An 18,847-nucleotide genomic window follows, 5' to 3' on the forward strand; every position below is an offset into this window, starting at 1 on the left:
TCATTCGGTGCCAATCTCAAAGGAAGGAAGAAGGAAGAGAGGGTTCTCAATCTCCGATTCACGATCTCATCTCCACTTTCATTCAAGGTGGGTTGAGAAATTTCTTGGAATATTTTAATTTTACCAAGATATGAGCAATGCAGGGGCACAGACCAGCAACACCAGTGCAATTTTCACGAAATTGTATTTCAAGTAAGATTCAGTGAAATGCTTGGAAAGTGCAATCAGCATCAAACGTGTAATACAGTAACGACGAAGATGGGATTCGAACCCACGCGTGCAGAGCACAATGGATTAGTAGTACATCGCCTTAACCTCTCGGCCACCTCGTCTCACCAATATATTGTTTTCAGATATTCCATTTTTTGCTTTTTACATCTAATTAGAAATACCCTGAAAGAAATTCAACTTCACCGCTTATCCTGCCCGTGCACACAGATCTACAATGTTGAAAATGTACAATCAGCTTAATGTCAGCAACAGGCCTTCCGTTACTTCAGATGAGGGACTGTCAAAAATGGCCGGTTTCACGCCAGATTCAGAATATAAAAAGTGTCGCCCAGATAATTAAAAGACCTTTGTAGGACTTGAACCTTCAATCTTCTGATAACTGAAGAATTTGCAACAGAAGTCAGATGCCTAATCCATTAGTCTATGCGGCCGCTGATGCCGCTGAATCTCTTTTTATGGGGCGAATTGTGAGCAGGTTCAAGGAAACTGTTCGAAAAAAGAAGTGGATTGAGGAAAAGATAAAAATATTTCAACTGTATCAACAGGTCCTCTGTGAGCTGGATTCGCACCAGCGCAGTGAAACTCAATGCAAATGGGAAATGACATGTCCGGCTCGTTGGTCTAGGGGTATGATTCTCGCTTTGGGCATTTCACGATTAAAATGCGAGAGGTCCCGGGTTCAAATCCCAGACGAGCCCTGGCACATTTTGTTAAACTCAACAACTCGGTCATCAAAGCTGAAATCGCTCTGCTTCTAAAAAAACGGCATGATCCGAGATTGTGAGCTCTGCCATTTCAAACAGACACAGAATGATCCGGGGCTGTGAGCACTCGCGGTTTAAACAGACCCAGAATGATTCGCAAGTGACCGCGACCCCGCCCATTTTCGACAGGCCTGATTTTCAAAGCTTATGAAATCTATGGCAACATAAATCGGGCTGTTTCTAAAACGAGGTTTAATCTTGGACACCAAGTTGAAAATTTACTCCATTATCATTTTTCCCATTATCTCCGTCATTTTACTCCAGCCAAATGAACTGAGTTTAGGTGTCAGCCGTGGCTCAGCGGCAGCATACTCAAGCCTCACTCCAGAGACTTGAGTGCATAATCCAGGCTGACACTCCAGGGCAGTACTGAGGTAGTGCTGCACTGTCGGCAGTGCCGTCCTTCTAGTAAGATGTTAAACTGGGGCTTCAGATCCCATGAGAGAATGCTGAAAAGAACGAGGATTTCTCGCGCATTATTTATCTCTCAACCAAAGACCCAAAAACAGAAAATCTCGTCTTTAAGTTTGATAAATATTTTTGAAATTCCAAAGGAGAAATTTATGTTCCTGTTCCCTAATCATTTGCCTCTGTTGCCGCTCGTCATTTCATTCGGTGCCAATCTCAAAGGAAGGAAGAAGGAAGAAAGGGTTCTCAATCTCCGATTCACGATCTCATCTCCACTTTCATTCAAGGTGGGTTGAGAAATTTCTTGGAAAAATTTAATTTACCAAGATATGAGCAATGCAGGGGCACAGACCAGCAACACCAGTGCAATTTTCACGAAATTGTATTTCAAGTAAGATTCAGTGAAATGCATGGAAAGTGCATCAGCATCAAACGTGTAATACAGTAACGACGAGGATGGGATTCGAACCCACGCGTGCAGAGCACAATGCATTAGCAGTCCATCGCCTTAACCTCTCGGCCACCTCGTCTCACCAATATACTGCTTTCAGATATTCCATTTCTTGCTTTTTACATCTAATTAGAACTACCCTGAAAGAAATTCAACTTCACCGCTTATCCTGCCCGTGCACACAGATCTACAATGTTGAAAATGTACAATCAGCTTAATGTCAGCAACAGGCCTTCCGTTACTTCAGATGAGGGACTGTCAAAAATGGCCGGTTTCACGCCAGATTCAGAATATAAAAAGTGTCGCCCAGATAATTAAAAGACCTTTGTAGGACTTGAACCTTCAATCTTCTGATAACTGAAGAATTTGCAACAGAAGTCAGATGCCTAATCCATTAGTCTATGCGGCCGCTGATGCCGCTGAATCTCTTTTTATGGGGCGAATTGTGAGCAGGTTCAAGGAAACTGTTCGAAAAAAGAAGTGGATTGAGGAAAAGATAAAAATATTTCAACTGTATCAACAGGTCCTCTGTGAGCTGGATTCGCACCAGCGCAGTGAAACTCAATGCAAATGGGAAATGACATCGGCGGCTCGTTGGTCTAGGGGTATGATTCTCCCTTTGGGCATTTCACGATTGAAGTGCGAGAGGTCTCGGGTTCAAATCCCGGACGAGCCCTGGCACATTTTGTTAAACTCAACAACTCGGTCATCAAAGCTGAAATCGCTCTGCTTCTAAAAAAACGGCATGATCCGAGATTGTGAGCTCTGCCATTTCAAACAGACACAGAATGACCGGGGCTGTGAGCACTCGCGGTTTAAACAGACCCAGAATGATTCGCAACTGACCGCGACCCCGCCCATTTTCGACAGGCCTGATTTTCAAAGCTTATGAAATCTATGGCAACATAAATCGGGCTCTTTCTAAAACGATGCCCGGTTTAATCTTGGACACCAAGTTGAAAATTTACTCCATTATCATTTTTCCCATTATCTCCGTCATTTTACTCCAGCCAAATGAACTGAGTTTAGGTGTCAGCCGTGGCTCAGCGGCAGCATACTCAAGCCTCACTCCAGAGACTTGAGTGCATAATCCAGGCTGACACTCCAGGGCAGTACTGAGGTAGTGCTGCACTGTCGGCAGTGCCGTCCTTCTAGTAAGATGTTAAACTGGGGCTTCAGATCCCATGAGAGAATGCTGAAAAGAACGAGGATTTCTCGCGCATTATTTATCTCTCAACCAAAGACCCAAAAACAGAAAATCTCGTCTTTAAGTTTGATAAATATTTTTGAAATTCCAAAGGAGAAATTTATGTTCCTGTTCCCTAATCATTTGCCTCTGTTGCCGCTCGTCATTTCATTCGGTGCCAATCTCAAAGGAAGGAAGAAGGAAGAAAGGGTTCTCAATCTCCGATTCACGATCTCATCTCCACTTTCATTCAAGGTGGGTTGAGAAATTTCTTGGAAAAATTTAATTTACCAAGATATGAGCAATGCAGGGGCACAGACCAGCAACACCAGTGCAATTTTCACGAAATTGTATTTCAAGTAAGATTCAGTGAAATGCATGGAAAGTGCATCAGCATCAAACGTGTAATACAGTAACGACGAGGATGGGATTCGAACCCACGCGTGCAGAGCACAATGCATTAGCAGTCCATCGCCTTAACCTCTCGGCCACCTCGTCTCACCAATATACTGCTTTCAGATATTCCATTTCTTGCTTTTTACATCTAATTAGAACTACCCTGAAAGAAATTCAACTTCACCGCTTATCCTGCCCGTGCACACAGATCTACAATGTTGAAAATGTACAATCAGCTTAATGTCAGCAACAGGCCTTCCGTTACTTCAGATGAGGGACTGTCAAAAATGGCCGGTTTCACGCCAGATTCAGAATATAAAAAGTGTCGCCCAGATAATTAAAAGACCTTTGTAGGACTTGAACCTTCAATCTTCTGATAACTGAAGAATTTGCAACAGAAGTCAGATGCCTAATCCATTAGTCTATGCGGCCGCTGATGCCGCTGAATCTCTTTTTATGGGGCGAATTGTGAGCAGGTTCAAGGAAACTGTTCGAAAAAAGAAGTGGATTGAGGAAAAGATAAAAATATTTCAACTGTATCAACAGGTCCTCTGTGAGCTGGATTCGCACCAGCGCAGTGAAACTCAATGCAAATGGGAAATGACATCGGCGGCTCGTTGGTCTAGGGGTATGATTCTCCCTTTGGGCATTTCACGATTAAAATGCGAGAGGTCTCGGGTTCAAATCCCGGACGAGCCCTGGCACATTTTGTTAAACTCAACAACTCGGTCATCAAAGCTGAAATCGCTCTGCTTCTAAAAAAACGGCATGATCCGAGATTGTGAGCTCTGCCATTTCAAACAGACACAGAATGATCCGGGGCTGTGAGCACTCGCGGTTTAAACAGACCCAGAATGATTCGCAACTGACCGCGACCCCGCCCATTTTCGACAGGCCTGATTTTCAAAGCTTATGAAATCTATGGCAACATAAATCGGGCTGTTTCTAAAACGATGCCCGGTTTAATCTTGGACACCAAGTTGAAAATTTACTCCATTATCATTTTTCCCATTATCTCCGTCATTTTACTCCAGCCAAATGAACTGAGTTTAGGTGTCAGCCGTGGCTCAGCGGCAGCATACTCAAGCCTCACTCCAGAGACTTGAGTGCATAATCCAGGCTGACACTCCAGGGCAGTACTGAGGTAGTGCTGCACTGTCGGCAGTGCCGTCCTTCTAGTAAGATGTTAAACTGGGGCTTCAGATCCCATGAGAGAATGCTGAAAAGAACGAGGATTTCTCGCGCATTATTTATCTCTCAACCAAAGACCCAAAAACAGAAAATCTCGTCTTTAAGTTTGATAAATATTTTTGAAATTCCAAAGGAGAAATTTATGTTCCTGTTCCCTAATCATTTGCCTCTGGTCTTTTCATTCGGTGCCAATCTCAAAGGAAGGAAGAAGGAAGAGAGGGTTCTCAATCTCCGATTCACGATCTCATCTCCACTTTCATTCAAGGTGGGTTGAGAAATTTCTTGGAATATTTTAATTTTACCAAGATATGAGCAATGCAGGGGCACAGACCAGCAACACCAGTGCAATTTTCACGAAATTGTATTTCAAGTAAGATTCAGTGAAATGCTTGGAAAGTGCATCAGCATCAAACGTGTAATACAGTAACGACGAGGATGGGATTCGAACCCACGCGTGCAGAGCACAATGGATTAGTAGTACATCGCCTTAACCTCTCGGCCACCTCGTCTCACCAATATATTGTTTTCAGATATTCCATTTTTTGCTTTTTACATCTAATTAGAAATACCCTGAAAGAAATTCAACTTCACCGCTTATCCTGCCCGTGCACACAGATCTACAATGTTGAAAATGTACAATCAGCTTAATGTCAGCAACAGGCCTTCCGTTACTTCAGATGAGGGACTGTCAAAAATGGCCGGTTTCACGCCAGATTCAGAATATAAAAAGTGTCGCCCAGATAATTAAAAGACCTTTGTAGGACTTGAACCTTCAATCTTCTGATAACTGAAGAATTTGCAACAGAAGTCAGATGCCTAATCCATTAGTCTATGCGGCCGCTGATGCCGCTGAATCTCTTTTTATGGGGCGAATTGTGAGCAGGTTCAAGGAAACTGTTCGAAAAAAGAAGTGGATTGAGGAAAAGATAAAAATATTTCAACTGTATCAACAGGTCCTCTGTGAGCTGGATTCGCACCAGCGCAGTGAAACTCAATGCAAATGGGAAATGACATCGGCGGCTCGTTGGTCTAGGGGTATGATTCTCGCTTTGGGCATTTCACGATTAAAATGCGAGAGGTCCCGGGTTCAAATCCCGGACGAGCCCTGGCACATTTTGTTAAACTCAACAACTCGGTCATCAAAGCTGAAATCGCTCTGCTTCTAAAAAAACGGCATGATCCGAGATTGTGAGCTCTGCCATTTCAAACAGACACAGAATGATCCGGGGCTGTGAGCACTCGCGGTTTAAACAGACCCAGAATGATTCGCAACTGACCGCGACCCCGCCCATTTTCGACAGGCCTGATTTTCAAAGCTTATGAAATCTATGGCAACATAAATCGGGCTGTTTCTAAAACGATGCCCGGTTTAATCTTGGACACCAAGTTGAAAATTTACTCCATTATCATTTTTCCCATTATCTCCGTCATTTTACTCCAGCCAAATGAACTGAGTTTAGGTGTCAGCCGTGGCTCAGCGGCAGCATACTCAAGCCTCACTCCAGAGACTTGAGTGCATAATCCAGGCTGACACTCCAGGGCAGTACTGAGGTAGTGCTGCACTGTCGGCAGTGCCGTCCTTCTAGTAAGATGTTAAACTGGGGCTTCAGATCCCATGAGAGAATGCTGAAAAGAACGAGGATTTCTCGCGCATTATTTATCTCTCAACCAAAGACCCAAAAACAGAAAATCTCGTCTTTAAGTTTGATAAATATTTTTGAAATTCCAAAGGAGAAATTTATGTTCCTGTTCCCTAATCATTTGCCTCTGGTCTTTTCATTCGGTGCCAATCTCAAAGGAAGGAAGAAGGAAGAGAGGGTTCTCAATCTCCGATTCACGATCTCATCTCCACTTTCATTCAAGGTGGGTTGAGAAATTTCTTGGAATATTTTAATTTTACCAAGATATGAGCAATGCAGGGGCACAGACCAGCAACACCAGTGCAATTTTCACGAAATTGTATTTCAAGTAAGATTCAGTGAAATGCTTGGAAAGTGCAATCAGCATCAAACGTGTAATACAGTAACGACGAAGATGGGATTCGAACCCACGCGTGCAGAGCACAATGGATTAGTAGTACATCGCCTTAACCTCTCGGCCACCTCGTCTCACCAATATATTGTTTTCAGATATTCCATTTTTTGCTTTTTACATCTAATTAGAAATACCCTGAAAGAAATTCAACTTCACCGCTTATCCTGCCCGTGCACACAGATCTACAATGTTGAAAATGTACAATCAGCTTAATGTCAGCAACAGGCCTTCCGTTACTTCAGATGAGGGACTGTCAAAAATGGCCGGTTTCACGCCAGATTCAGAATATAAAAAGTGTCGCCCAGATAATTAAAAGACCTTTGTAGGACTTGAACCTTCAATCTTCTGATAACTGAAGAATTTGCAACAGAAGTCAGATGCCTAATCCATTAGTCTATGCGGCCGCTGACGCCGCTGAATCTCTTTTTATGGGGCGAATTGTGAGCAGGTTCAAGGAAACTGTTCGAAAAAAGAAGTGGATTGAGGAAAAGATAAAAATATTTCAACTGTATTAACAGGTCCTCTGTGAGCTGGATTCGCACCAGCGCAGTGAAACTCAATGCAAATGGGAAATGACATCGGCGGCTCGTTGGTCTCGGGGTATGATTTTTGCTTTGGGCATTTCACGATTAAAATGCGAGATGTCCCGGGTTCAAATCCCGGACGAGCCCTGGCACATTTTGTTAAACTCAACAACTCGGTCATCAAAGCTGAAATCGCTCTGCTTCTAAAAAAACGGCATGATCCGAGATTGTGAGCTCTGCCATTTCAAACAGACACAGAATGACCGGGGCTGTGAGCACTCGCGGTTCAAACAGACCCAGAATGATTCGCAACTGACCGCGACCCCGCCCATTTTCGACAGGCCTGATTTTCAAAGCTTATGAAATCTATGGCAACATAAATCGGGCTGTTTCTAAAACGAGGTTTAATCTTGGACACCAAGTTGAAAATTTACTCCATTATCATTTTTCCCATTATCTCCGTCATTTTACTCCAGCCAAATGAACTGAGTTTAGGTGTCAGCCGTGGCTCAGCGGCAGCATACTCAAGCCTCACTCCAGAGACTTGAGTGCATAATCCAGGCTGACACTCCAGGGCAGTACTGAGGTAGTGCTGCACTGTCGGCAGTGCCGTCCTTCTAGTAAGATGTTAAACTGGGGCTTCAGATCCCATGAGAGAATGCTGAAAAGAACGAGGATTTCTCGCGCATTATTTATCTCTCAACCAAAGACCCAAAAACAGAAAATCTCGTCTTTAAGTTTGATAAATATTTTTGAAATTCCAAAGGAGAAATTTATGTTCCTGTTCCCTAATCATTTGCCTCTGTTGCCGCTCGTCATTTCATTCGGTGCCAATCTCAAAGGAAGGAAGAAGGAAGAAAGGGTTCTCAATCTCCGATTCACGATCTCATCTCCACTTTCATTCAAGGTGGGTTGAGAAATTTCTTGGAAAAATTTAATTTACCAAGATATGAGCAATGCAGGGGCACAGACCAGCAACACCAGTGCAATTTTCACGAAATTGTATTTCAAGTAAGATTCAGTGAAATGCATGAGCATCAAACGTGTAATACAGTAACGACGAGGATGGGATTCGAACCCACGCGTGCAGAGCACAATGGATTAGCAGTCCATCGCCTTAACCTCTCGGCCACCTCGTCTCACCAATATATTGCTTTCAGATATTCCATTTCTTGCTTTTTACATCTAATTAGAACTACCCTGAAAGAAATTCAACTTCACCGCTTATCCTGCCCGTGCACACAGATCTACAATGTTGAAAATGTACAATTAGCTTAATGTCAGCAACAGGCCTTCCGTTACTTCAGATGAGGGACTGTCAAAAATGGCCGGTTTCACGCCAGATTCAGAATATAAAAAGTGTCGCCCAGATAATTAAAAGACCTTTGTAGGACTTGAACCTTCAATCTTCTGATAACTGAAGAATTTGCAACAGAAGTCAGATGCCTAATCCATTAGTCTATGCGGCCGCTGATGCCGCTGAATCTCTTTTTATGGGGCGAATTGTGAGCAGGTTCAAGGAAACTGTTCGAAAAAAGAAGTGGATTGAGGAAAAGATAAAAATATTTCAACTGTATTAACAGGTCCTCTGTGAGCTGGATTCGCACCAGCGCAGTGAAACTCAATGCAAATGGGAAATGACATCGGCGGCTCGTTGGTCTAGGGGTATGATTCTCGCTTTGGGCATTTCACGATTAAAATGCGAGAGGTCCCGGGTTCAAATCCCGGACGAGCCCTGGCACATTTTGTTAAACTCAACAACTCGGTCATCAAAGCTGAAATCGCTCTGCTTCTAAAAAAACGGCATGATCCGAGATTGTGAGCTCTGCCATTTCAAACAGACACAGAATGATCCGGGGCTGTGAGCACTCCCGGTTTAAACAGACCCAGAATGATTCGCAACTGACCGCGACCCCGCCCATTTTCGACAGGCCTGATTTTCAAAGCTTATGAAATCTATGGCAACATAAATCGGGCTGTTTCTAAATCGGTGCCCGGTTTAATCTTGGACACCAAGTTGAAAATTTACTCCATTATCATTTTTCCCATTATCTCCGTCATTTTACTCCAGCCAAATGAACTGAGTTTAGGTGTCAGCCGTGGCTCAGCGGCAGCATACTCAAGCCTCACTCCAGAGACTTGAGTGCATAATCCAGGCTGACACTCCAGGGCAGTACTGAGGTAGTGCTGCACTGTCGGCAGTGCCGTCCTTCTAGTAAGATGTTAAACTGGGGCTTCAGATCCCATGAGAGAATGCTGAAAAGAACGAGGATTTCTCGCGCATTATTTATCTCTCAACCAAAGACCCAAAAACAGAAAATCTCGTCTTTAAGTTTGATAAATATTTTTGAAATTCCAAAGGAGAAATTTATGTTCCTGTTCCCTAATCATTTGCCTCTGTTGCCGCTAGTCTTTTCATTCGGTGCCAATCTCAAAGGAAGGAAGAAGGAAGAAAGGGTTCTCAATCTCCGATTCACGATCTCATCTCCACTTTCATTCAAGGTGGGTTGAGAAATTTCTTGGAAAAATTTAATTTACCAAGATATGAGCAATGCAGGGGCACAGACCAGCAACACCAGTGCAATTTTCACGAAATTGTATTTCAAGTAAGATTCAGTGAAATGCATGGAAAGTGCATCAGCATCAAACGTGTAATACATTAACGACGAGGATGGGATTCGAACCCACGCGTGCAGAGCACAATGGATTAACAGTCCATCGCCTTAACCGCTCGAAAATCTCGTCTCACCAATATACTGCTTTCAGACATTCCATTTATTGCTTTTTACATCTAATTAGAACTACCCTGAAAGAAATTCAACTTCACCGCTTATCCTGCCCGTGCACACAGATCTACAATGTTGAAAATGTACAATCAGCTTAATGTAAGCAACAGGCCTTCCGTTACTTCAGATGAGGGACTGTCAAAAATGGCCGGTTTCACGCCAGATTCAGAATATAAAAAGTGTCGCCCAGATAATTAAAAGACCTTTGTAGGACTTGAACCTTCAATCTTCTGATAACTGAAGAATTTGCAAAAGAAGTCAGATGCCTAATCCATTAGTCTATGCGGCCGCTGATGCCGCTGAATCTCTTTTTATGGGGCGAATTGTGAGCAGGTTCAAGGAAACTGCTCGAAAAAAGAAGTGGATTGAGGAAAAGATAAAAATATTTCAACTGTATTAACAGGTCCTCTGTGAGCTGGATTCGCACCAGCGCAGTGAAACTCAATGCAAATGGGAAATGACATCGGCGGCTCGTTGGTCTAAGGGTATGATTCTCGCTTTGGGCATTTCACGATTAAAATGCGAGAGGTCCCGGGTTCAAATCCCGGACGAGCCCTGGCACATTTTGTTAAACTCAACAACTCGGTCATCAAAGCTGAAATCGCTCTGCTTCTAAAAAAACGGCATGATCCGAGATTGTGAGCTCTGCCATTTCAAACAGACACAGAATGATCCGGGGCTGTGAGCACTCCCGGTTTAAACAGACCCAGAATGATTCGCAACTGACCGCGACCCCGCCCATTTTCGACAGGCCTGATTTTCAAAGCTTATGAAATCTATGGCAACATAAATCGGGCTGTTTCTAAAACGATGCCCGGTTTAATCTTGGACACCAAGTTGAAAATTCACTCCATTATCATTTTTCCCATTATCTCCGTCATTTTACTCCAGCCAAATGAACTGAGTTTAGGTGTCAGCCGTGGCTCAGCGGCAGCATACTCAAGCCTCACTCCAGAGACTTGAGTGCATAATCCAGGCTGACACTCCAGGGCAGTACTGAGGTAGTGCTGCACTGTCGGCAGTGCCGTCCTTCTAGTAAGATGTTAAACTGGGGCTTCAGATCCCATGAGAGAATGCTGAAAAGAACGAGGATTTCTCGCGCATTATTTATCTCTCAACCAAAGACCCAAAAACAGAAAATCTCGTCTTTAAGTTTGATAAATATTTTTGAAATTCCAAAGGAGAAATTTATGTTCCTGTTCCCTAATCATTTGCCTCTGTTGCCGCTAGTCTTTTCATTCGGTGCCAATCTCAAAGGAAGGAAGAAGGAAGAAAGGGTTCTCAATCTCCGATTCACGATCTCATCTCCACTTTCATTCAAGGTGGGTTGAGAAATTTCTTGGAAAAATTTAATTTACCAAGATATGAGCAATGCAGGGGCACAGACCAGCAACACCAGTGCAATTTTCACGAAATTGTATTTCAAGTAAGATTCAGTGAAATGCATGGAAAGTGCATCAGCATCAAACGTGTAATACATTAACGACGAGGATGGGATTCGAACCCACGCGTGCAGAGCACAATGGATTAGCAGTCCATCGCCTTAACCGCTCGAAAATCTCGTCTCACCAATATACTGCTTTCAGACATTCCATTTATTGCTTTTTACATCTAATTAGAACTACCCTGAAAGAAATTCAACTTCACCGCTTATCCTGCCCGTGCACACAGATCTACAATGTTGAAAATGTACAATCAGCTTAATGTAAGCAACAGGCCTTCCGTTACTTCAGATGAGGGACTGTCAAAAATCGCCGGTTTCACGCCAGATTCAGAATATAAAAAGTGTCGCCCAGATAATTAAAAGACCTTTGTAGGACTTGAACCTTCAATCTTCTGATAACTGAAGAATTTGCAAAAGAAGTCAGATGCCTAATCCATTAGTCTATGCGGCCGCTGATGCCGCTGAATCTCTTTTTATGGGGCGAATTGTGAGCAGGTTCAAGGAAACTGCTCGAAAAAAGAAGTGGATTGAGGAAAAGATAAAAATATTTCAACTGTATTAACAGGTCCTCTGTGAGCTGGATTCGCACCAGCGCAGTGAAACTCAATGCAAATGGGAAATGACATCGGCGGCTCGTTGGTCTAGGGGTATGATTCTCGCTTTGGGCATTTCACGATTAAAATGCGAGAGGTCCCGGGTTCAAATCCCGGACGAGCCCTGGCACATTTTGTTAAACTCAACAACTCGGTCATCAAAGCTGAAATCGCTCTGCTTCTAAAAAAACGGCATGATCTGAGATTGTGAGCTCTGCCATTTCAAACAGACACAGAATGATCCGGGGCTGTGAGCACTCGCGGTTTAAACAGACCCAGAATGATTCGCAACTGACCGCGACCCCGCCCATTTTCGACAGGCCTGATTTTCAAAGCTTATGAAATCTATGGCAACATAAATCGGGCTGTTTCTAAAACGATGCCCGGTTTAATCTTGGACACCAAGTTGAAAATTTACTCCATTATCATTTTTCCCATTATCTCCGTCATTTTACTCCAGCCAAATGAACTGAGTTTAGGTGTCAGCCGTGGCTCAGCGGCAGCATACTCAAGCCTCACTCCAGAGACTTGAGTGCATAATCCAGGCTGACACTCCAGGGCAGTACTGAGGTAGTGCTGCACTGTCGGCAGTGCCGTCCTTCTAGTAAGATGTTAAACTGGGGCTTCAGATCCCATGAGAGAATGCTGAAAAGAACGAGGATTTCTCGCGCATTATTTATCTCTCAACCAAAGACCCAAAAACAGAAAATCTCGTCTTTAAGTTTGATAAATATTTTTGAAATTCCAGAGGAGAAATTTATGTTCCTGTTCCCTAATCATTTGGCTCTGTTGCCGCTAGTCTTTTCATTCGGTGCCAATCTCAAAGGAAGGAAGAAGGAAGAGAGGGTTCTCAATCTCCGATTCACGATCTCATCTCCACTTTCATTCAAGGTGGGTTGAGAAATTTCTCGGAATATTTTAATTTTAACAAGATATGAGCAATGCAGGGGCACAGACCAGCAACACCAGTGCAATTTTCACGAAATTGTATTTCAAGTAATATTCAGTGAAATGCTTGGAAAGTGCATCAGCATCAAACGTGTAATACAGTAACGACGAGGATGGGATTCGAACCCACGCGTGCAGAGCACAATGAATTAGCAGTCCATCGCCTTAACCTCTCGGCCACCTCGTCTCACCAATATACTGCTTTCAGATATTCCATTTCTTGCTTTTTACATCTAATTAGAACTACCCTGAAAGAAATTCAACTTCACCGCTTATCCTGCCCGTGCACACAGATCTACAATGTTGAAAATGTACAATCAGCTTAATGTAAGCAACAGGCCTTCCGTTACTTCAGATGAGGTACTGTCAAAAATGGCCGGTTTCACGCCAGATTCAGAATATAAAAAGTGTCGCCCAGATAATTAAAAGACCTTTGTAGGACTTGAACCTTCAATCTTCTGATAACTGAAGAATTTGCAACAGAAGTCAGATGCCTAATCCATTAGTCTATGCGGCCGCTGATGCCGCTGAATCTCTTTTTATGGGGCGAATTGTGAGCAGGTTCAAGGAAACTGTTCGAAAAAAGAAGTGGATTGAGGAAAAGATAAAAATATTTCAACTGTATTAACAGGTCCTCTGTGAGCTGGATTCGCACCAGCGCAGTGAAACTCAATGCAAATGGGAAATGACATCGGCGGCTCGTTGGTCTAGGGGTATGATTCTCGCTTTGGGCATTTCACGATTAAAATGCGAGAGGTCCCGGGTTCAAATCCCGGACGAGCCCTGGCACATTTTGTTAAACTCAACAACTCGGTCATCAAAGCTGAAATCGCTCTGCTTCTAAAAAAACGGCATGATCCGAGATTGTGAGCTCTGCCATTTCAAACAGACACAGAATGATCCGGGGCTGTGAGCACTCGCGGTTTAAACAGACCCAGAATGATTCGCAACTGACCGCGACCCCGCCCATTTTCGACAGGCCTGATTTTCAAAGCTTATGAAATCTATGGCAACATAAATCGGGCTGTTTCTAAAACGATGCCCGGTTTAATCTTGGACACCAAGTTGAAAATTCACTCCATTATCATTTTTCCCATTATCTCCGTCATTTTACTCCAGCCAAATGAACTGAGTTTAGGTGTCAGCCGTGGCTCAGCGGCAGCATACTCAAGCCTCACTCCAGAGACTTGAGTGCATAATCCAGGCTGACACTCCAGGGCAGTACTGAGGTAGTGCTGCACTGTCGGCAGTGCCGTCCTTCTAGTAAGATGTTAAACTGGGGCTTCAGATCCCATGAGAGAATGCTGAAAAGAACGAGGATTTCTCGCGCATTATTTATCTCTCAACCAAAGACCCAAAAACAGAAAATCTCGTCTTTAAGTTTGATAAATATTTTTGAAATTCCAAAGGAGAAATTTATGTTCCTGTTCCCTAATCATTTGCCTCTGTTGCCGCTAGTCTTTTCATTCGGTGCCAAACTCAAAGGAAGGAAGAAGGAAGAGAGGGTTCTCAATCTCCGATTCACGCTCTCATCTCCACTTTCAATCAAGGTGGGTTGAGAAATTTCTTGGAATATTTTAATTTTAACAAGATATGAGCAATGCAGGGGCACAGACCAGCAACACCAGTGTAATTTTCACGAAATTGCATTTCAAGTAAGATTCAGTGAAATGCTTGGAAAGTGCATCAGCATCAAACGTGCAATACAGTAACGACGAGGATGGGATTCGAACCCACGCGTGCAGAGCACAATGGATTAGCAGTCCATTGCCTTAACCTCTCGGCCACCTCGGCTCACCAATATCCTGCTTTCAGATATTCCATTTCTTGCTTTTTACATCTAATTAGAACTACCCTGAAAGAAATTCAACTTCACCGCTTATCCTGCCCGTGCACACAGATCTACAATGTTGAAAATGTACAATCAGCTTAATGTAAGCAACAGGCCTTCCGTTACTTCAGATGAGGGACTGTCAAAAATGGCCGGTTTCACGCCAGATTCAGAATATAAAAAGTGTCGCCCAGATAATTAAAAGACCTTTGTAGGACTTGAACCTTCAATCTTCTGATAACTGAAGAATTTGCAACAGAAGTCAGATGCCTAATCCATTAGTCTATGCGGCCGCTGATGTCGCTGAATCTCTTTTTATGGGGCGAATTGTGAGCAGGTTCAAGGAAACTGCTCGAAAAAAAAGTGGATTGAGGAAAATATAAAAATATTTCAACTGTATTAACAGGTCCTCTGTGAGCTGGATTCGCACCAGCGCAGTGAAACTCAATGCAAATGGGAAATGACATCGGCGGCTCGTTGGTCTAGGGGTATGATTCTCGCTTTGGGCATTTCACGATTGAAATGCGAGAGGTCCCGGGTTCAAATCCCGGACGAGCCCTGGCACATTTTGTTAAACTCAACAACTCGGTCATCAAAGCTGAAATCGCTCTGCTTCTAAAAAAACGGCATGATCCGAGATTGTGAGCTGTGCCATTTCAAACAGACACAGAATGATCCGGGGCTGTGAGCACTCGCGGTTTAAACAGACCCAGAATGATTCGCAACTGACCGCGACCCCGCCCATTTTCGACAGGCCTGATTTTCAAAGCTTATGAAATATATGGCAACATAAATCGGGCTGTTTCTAAAACGATGCCCGGTTTAATCTTGGACACCAAGTTGAAAATTTACTCCATTATCATTTTTCCCATTATCTCCGTCATTTTACTCCAGCCAAATGAACTGAGTTTAGGTGTCAGCCGTGGCTCAGCGGCAGCATACTCAAGCCTCACTCCAGAGACTTGAGTGCATAATCCAGGCTGACACTCCAGGGCAGTACTGAGGTAGTGCTGCACTGTCGGCAGTGCCGTCCTTCTAGTAAGATGTTAAACTGGGGCTTCAGATCCCATGAGAATGCTGAAAAGAACGAGGATTTCTCGCGCATTATTTATCTCTCAACCAAAGACCCAAAAACAGAAAATCTCGTCTTTAAGTTTGATAAATATTTTTGAAATTCCAAAGGAGAAATTTATGTTCCTGTTCCCTAATCATTTGCCTCTGTTGCCGGTAGTCTTTTCATTCGGTGCCAATTTTCAAAGGAAGGAAGAAGGAAGAGAGGGTTCTCAATCTCCGATTCACGATCTCATCTCCACTTTCATTCAAGGTGGGTTGAGAAATTTCTTGGAATATTTTAATTTTACCAAGATATGAGCAATGCAGGGGCACAGACCAGCAACACCAGTGCAATTTTCACGAAATTGTATTTCAAGTAAGATTCAGTGAAATGCTTGGAAAGTGCATTAGCATCAAACGTGTAATACAGTCACGACGAGGATGGGATTCGAACCCACACGTGCAGAGCACAATGGATTAGCAGTCCATCGCCTTAACCTCTCGGCCACCTCGTCTCACCAATATACTGCTTTCAGATATTCCATTTCTTGCTTTTTACATCTAATTAGAACTACCCTGAAAGAAATTCAACTTCACCGCTTATCCTGCCCGTGCACACAGATCTACAATGTTGAAAATGTACAATCAGCTTAATGTAAGCAACAGGCCTTCCGTTACTTCAGATGAGGGACTGTCAAAAATGGCCGGTTTCACGCCAGATTCAGAATATAAAAAGTGTCGCCCAGATAATTAAAAGACCTTTGTAGGACTTGAACCTTTAATCTTCTGATAACTGAAGAATTTGCAACAGAAGTCAGATGCCTAATCCATTAGTCTATGCGGCCGCTGATGCCGCTGAATCTCTTTTTATGGGGCGAATTGTGAGCAGGTTCAAGGAAACTGCTCGAAAAAAGAAGTGGATTGAGGAAAAGATAAAAATATTTCAACTGTATTAACAGGTCCTCTGTGAGCTGGATTCGCAACAGCGCAGTGAAACTCAATGCAAATGGGAAATCACATCGGCGGCTCGTTGGTCTAGGGGTATGATTCTCGCTTTGGGCATTTCACGATTAAAATGCGAGAGGTCCCGGGTTCAAATCCCGGACGAGCCCTGGCGCATTTTGTTAAACTCAACAACTCGGTCATCAAAGCTGAAATCGCTCTGCTTCTAAAAAAACGGCATGATCCGAGATTATGAGCTGTGCCATTTCAAACAGACACAGAATGATCCGGGGCTGTGAGCACTCGCGGTTTAAACAGACCCAGAATGATTCGCAACTGACCGCGACCCCGCCCATTTTCGACAGGCCTGATTTTCAAAGCTTATGAAATCTATGGCAACATAAATCGGGCTGTTTCTAAAATGATGCCCGGTTTAATCTTGGACACCAAGTTGAAAATTTACTCCATTATCATTTTTCCCATTATCTCCGTCATTTTACTCCAGCCAAACGAACTGAGTTTAGGTGTCAGCCGTGGCTCAGCGGCAGCATACTCAAGCCTCACTCCAGAGACTTGAGTGCATAATCCAGGCTGACACTCCAGGGCAGTACTGAGGGAGTGCTGCACTGTCGGCAGTGCCGTCCTTCTAGTAAGATGTTAAACTGGGGCTTCAGATCCCATGAGAGAATGCTGAAAAGAACGAGGATTTCTCGCGCATTATTTATCTCTCAACCAAAGACCCAAAAACAGAAAATCTCGTCTTTAAGTTTGATAAATATTTTTGAAATTCCAAAGGAGAAACTTATGTTCCTGTTCCCTAATCATTTGCCTCTGTTGCCGCTAGTCTTTTCATTCGGTGCCAATCTCAAAGGAAGGAAGAAGGGTTCTCAATCTCCGATTCACGATCTCATCTCCACTTTCATTCAAGGTGGGTTGAGAAATTTCTTGGAATATTTTAATTAGATATGAGCAATGCAGGGGCACAGACCAGCAACACCAGCGCAATTTTCACGAAATTGCATTTCAAGTAAGATTCAGTGAAATGCTTGGAAAGTGCATCAGCATCAAACGTGCAATACAGTAACGACGAGGATGGGATTCGAACCCACGCGTGCAGAGCACAATAGATTAGCAGTCCATCGCCTTAACGTCTCGGCCACCTCGGTTCACCAATATACTGCTTTCAGATATTCCATTTCTTGCTTTTTACATCTAATTAGAACTATCCTGAAAGAAATTCAACTTCACCGCTTATCCTGCCCGTGCACACAGATCTACAATGTTGAAAATGTACAATCAGCTTAATGTAAGCAACAGGCCTTCCGTTACTTCAGATGAGGGACTGTCAAAAATGGCCGGTTTCACGCCAGATTCAGAATATAAAAAGTGTCGCCCAGATAATTAAAAGACCTTTGTAGGACTTGAACCTTCAATCTTCTGATAACTGAAGAATTATGCAACAGAAGTCAGATGCCTAATCCATTAGTCCATGCGGCCGCTGATGCCGCTAAATCTCTTTTTATGGGGCGAATTGTGAGCAGGTTCAAGGAAACTGCTCGAAAAAAGAAGTGGATTGAGGAAAAGATAAAAATATTTCAACTGTATTAACAGGTCCTCTGTGAGCTGGATTCGCACCAGCGCAGTGAAACTCAATGCAAATGGGAAATGACATCGGCGGCTCGTTGGTCCAGGGGTATGATTCTCGCTTTGGGCATTTCACGATTAAAATGCGAGAGGTCCCGGGTTCAAATCCCGGACGAGCCCTGGCGCATTTTGTTAAACTCAACAACTCGGTCATCAAAGCTGAAATCGCTCTGCTTCTAAAAAAACGGCATGATCCGAGATTGTGAGCTCTGCCATTTCAAACAGACACAGAATGATCCGGGACTGTGAGCACTCGCGGTTTAAACAGACCAAGAATGATTCGCAACTGACCGCGACCCCGCCCATTATAGACAGGCCTGATTTTCAAAGCTTATGAAAACTATGGCAACATAAATCGGGCTGTTTCTAAAACGATGCCCGGTTTAATCTTGGACACCAAGTTGAAAATTTACTCCATTAT

General features: G+C 43.5%; 12 non-coding genes across 12 annotated transcripts; 6 read left to right on the plus strand and 6 right to left on the minus strand.

Moving 5' to 3' along the window:
- Positions 1 to 250: 250 nt before the first annotated feature.
- trnas-acu (transfer RNA serine (anticodon ACU)) lies at positions 251 to 332 on the minus strand. The gene has a single exon. It is a non-coding gene; the product is annotated as a tRNA-Ser (tRNA).
- A 4,722-nt stretch (positions 333 to 5,054) lies between these two features.
- trnas-acu (transfer RNA serine (anticodon ACU)) lies at positions 5,055 to 5,136 on the minus strand. Its single transcript has one exon. It is a non-coding gene; the product is annotated as a tRNA-Ser (tRNA).
- Positions 5,137 to 5,645: 509 nt separating this feature from the next.
- Positions 5,646 to 5,733, plus strand: trnap-ugg (transfer RNA proline (anticodon UGG)). The gene is given in 2 exon segments: positions 5,646 to 5,681; positions 5,698 to 5,733. It is a non-coding gene; the product is annotated as a tRNA-Pro (tRNA).
- A 920-nt stretch (positions 5,734 to 6,653) lies between these two features.
- On the minus strand, positions 6,654 to 6,735 carry trnas-acu (transfer RNA serine (anticodon ACU)). The gene has a single exon. It is a non-coding gene; the product is annotated as a tRNA-Ser (tRNA).
- Positions 6,736 to 8,242: 1,507 nt separating this feature from the next.
- trnas-gcu (transfer RNA serine (anticodon GCU)) lies at positions 8,243 to 8,324 on the minus strand. The gene has a single exon. It is a non-coding gene; the product is annotated as a tRNA-Ser (tRNA).
- Positions 8,325 to 8,833: 509 nt separating this feature from the next.
- On the plus strand, positions 8,834 to 8,921 carry trnap-ugg (transfer RNA proline (anticodon UGG)). Its single transcript is given in 2 exon segments — positions 8,834 to 8,869; positions 8,886 to 8,921. It is a non-coding gene; the product is annotated as a tRNA-Pro (tRNA).
- Positions 8,922 to 12,045: 3,124 nt separating this feature from the next.
- trnap-ugg (transfer RNA proline (anticodon UGG)) lies at positions 12,046 to 12,133 on the plus strand. The gene is given in 2 exon segments: positions 12,046 to 12,081; positions 12,098 to 12,133. It is a non-coding gene; the product is annotated as a tRNA-Pro (tRNA).
- A 928-nt stretch (positions 12,134 to 13,061) lies between these two features.
- On the minus strand, positions 13,062 to 13,143 carry trnas-gcu (transfer RNA serine (anticodon GCU)). The gene has a single exon. It is a non-coding gene; the product is annotated as a tRNA-Ser (tRNA).
- A 509-nt stretch (positions 13,144 to 13,652) lies between these two features.
- Positions 13,653 to 13,740, plus strand: trnap-ugg (transfer RNA proline (anticodon UGG)). The gene is given in 2 exon segments: positions 13,653 to 13,688; positions 13,705 to 13,740. It is a non-coding gene; the product is annotated as a tRNA-Pro (tRNA).
- Positions 13,741 to 15,258: 1,518 nt separating this feature from the next.
- On the plus strand, positions 15,259 to 15,346 carry trnap-ugg (transfer RNA proline (anticodon UGG)). Its single transcript is given in 2 exon segments — positions 15,259 to 15,294; positions 15,311 to 15,346. It is a non-coding gene; the product is annotated as a tRNA-Pro (tRNA).
- Positions 15,347 to 16,273: 927 nt separating this feature from the next.
- Positions 16,274 to 16,355, minus strand: trnas-gcu (transfer RNA serine (anticodon GCU)). The gene has a single exon. It is a non-coding gene; the product is annotated as a tRNA-Ser (tRNA).
- A 509-nt stretch (positions 16,356 to 16,864) lies between these two features.
- trnap-ugg (transfer RNA proline (anticodon UGG)) lies at positions 16,865 to 16,952 on the plus strand. Its single transcript is given in 2 exon segments — positions 16,865 to 16,900; positions 16,917 to 16,952. It is a non-coding gene; the product is annotated as a tRNA-Pro (tRNA).
- The last annotated feature ends 1,895 nt before the right edge of the window (positions 16,953 to 18,847 follow it).

The sequence above is a fragment of the Somniosus microcephalus genome, unplaced genomic scaffold (genome assembly GCF_052327205.1).
Source record: "Somniosus microcephalus isolate GS21.2 unplaced genomic scaffold, FLI_Smic_1.0 unresolved_chr1, whole genome shotgun sequence".
In the NCBI taxonomy this organism is placed as follows: Eukaryota; Metazoa; Chordata; class Chondrichthyes; order Squaliformes; family Somniosidae; genus Somniosus; species Somniosus microcephalus.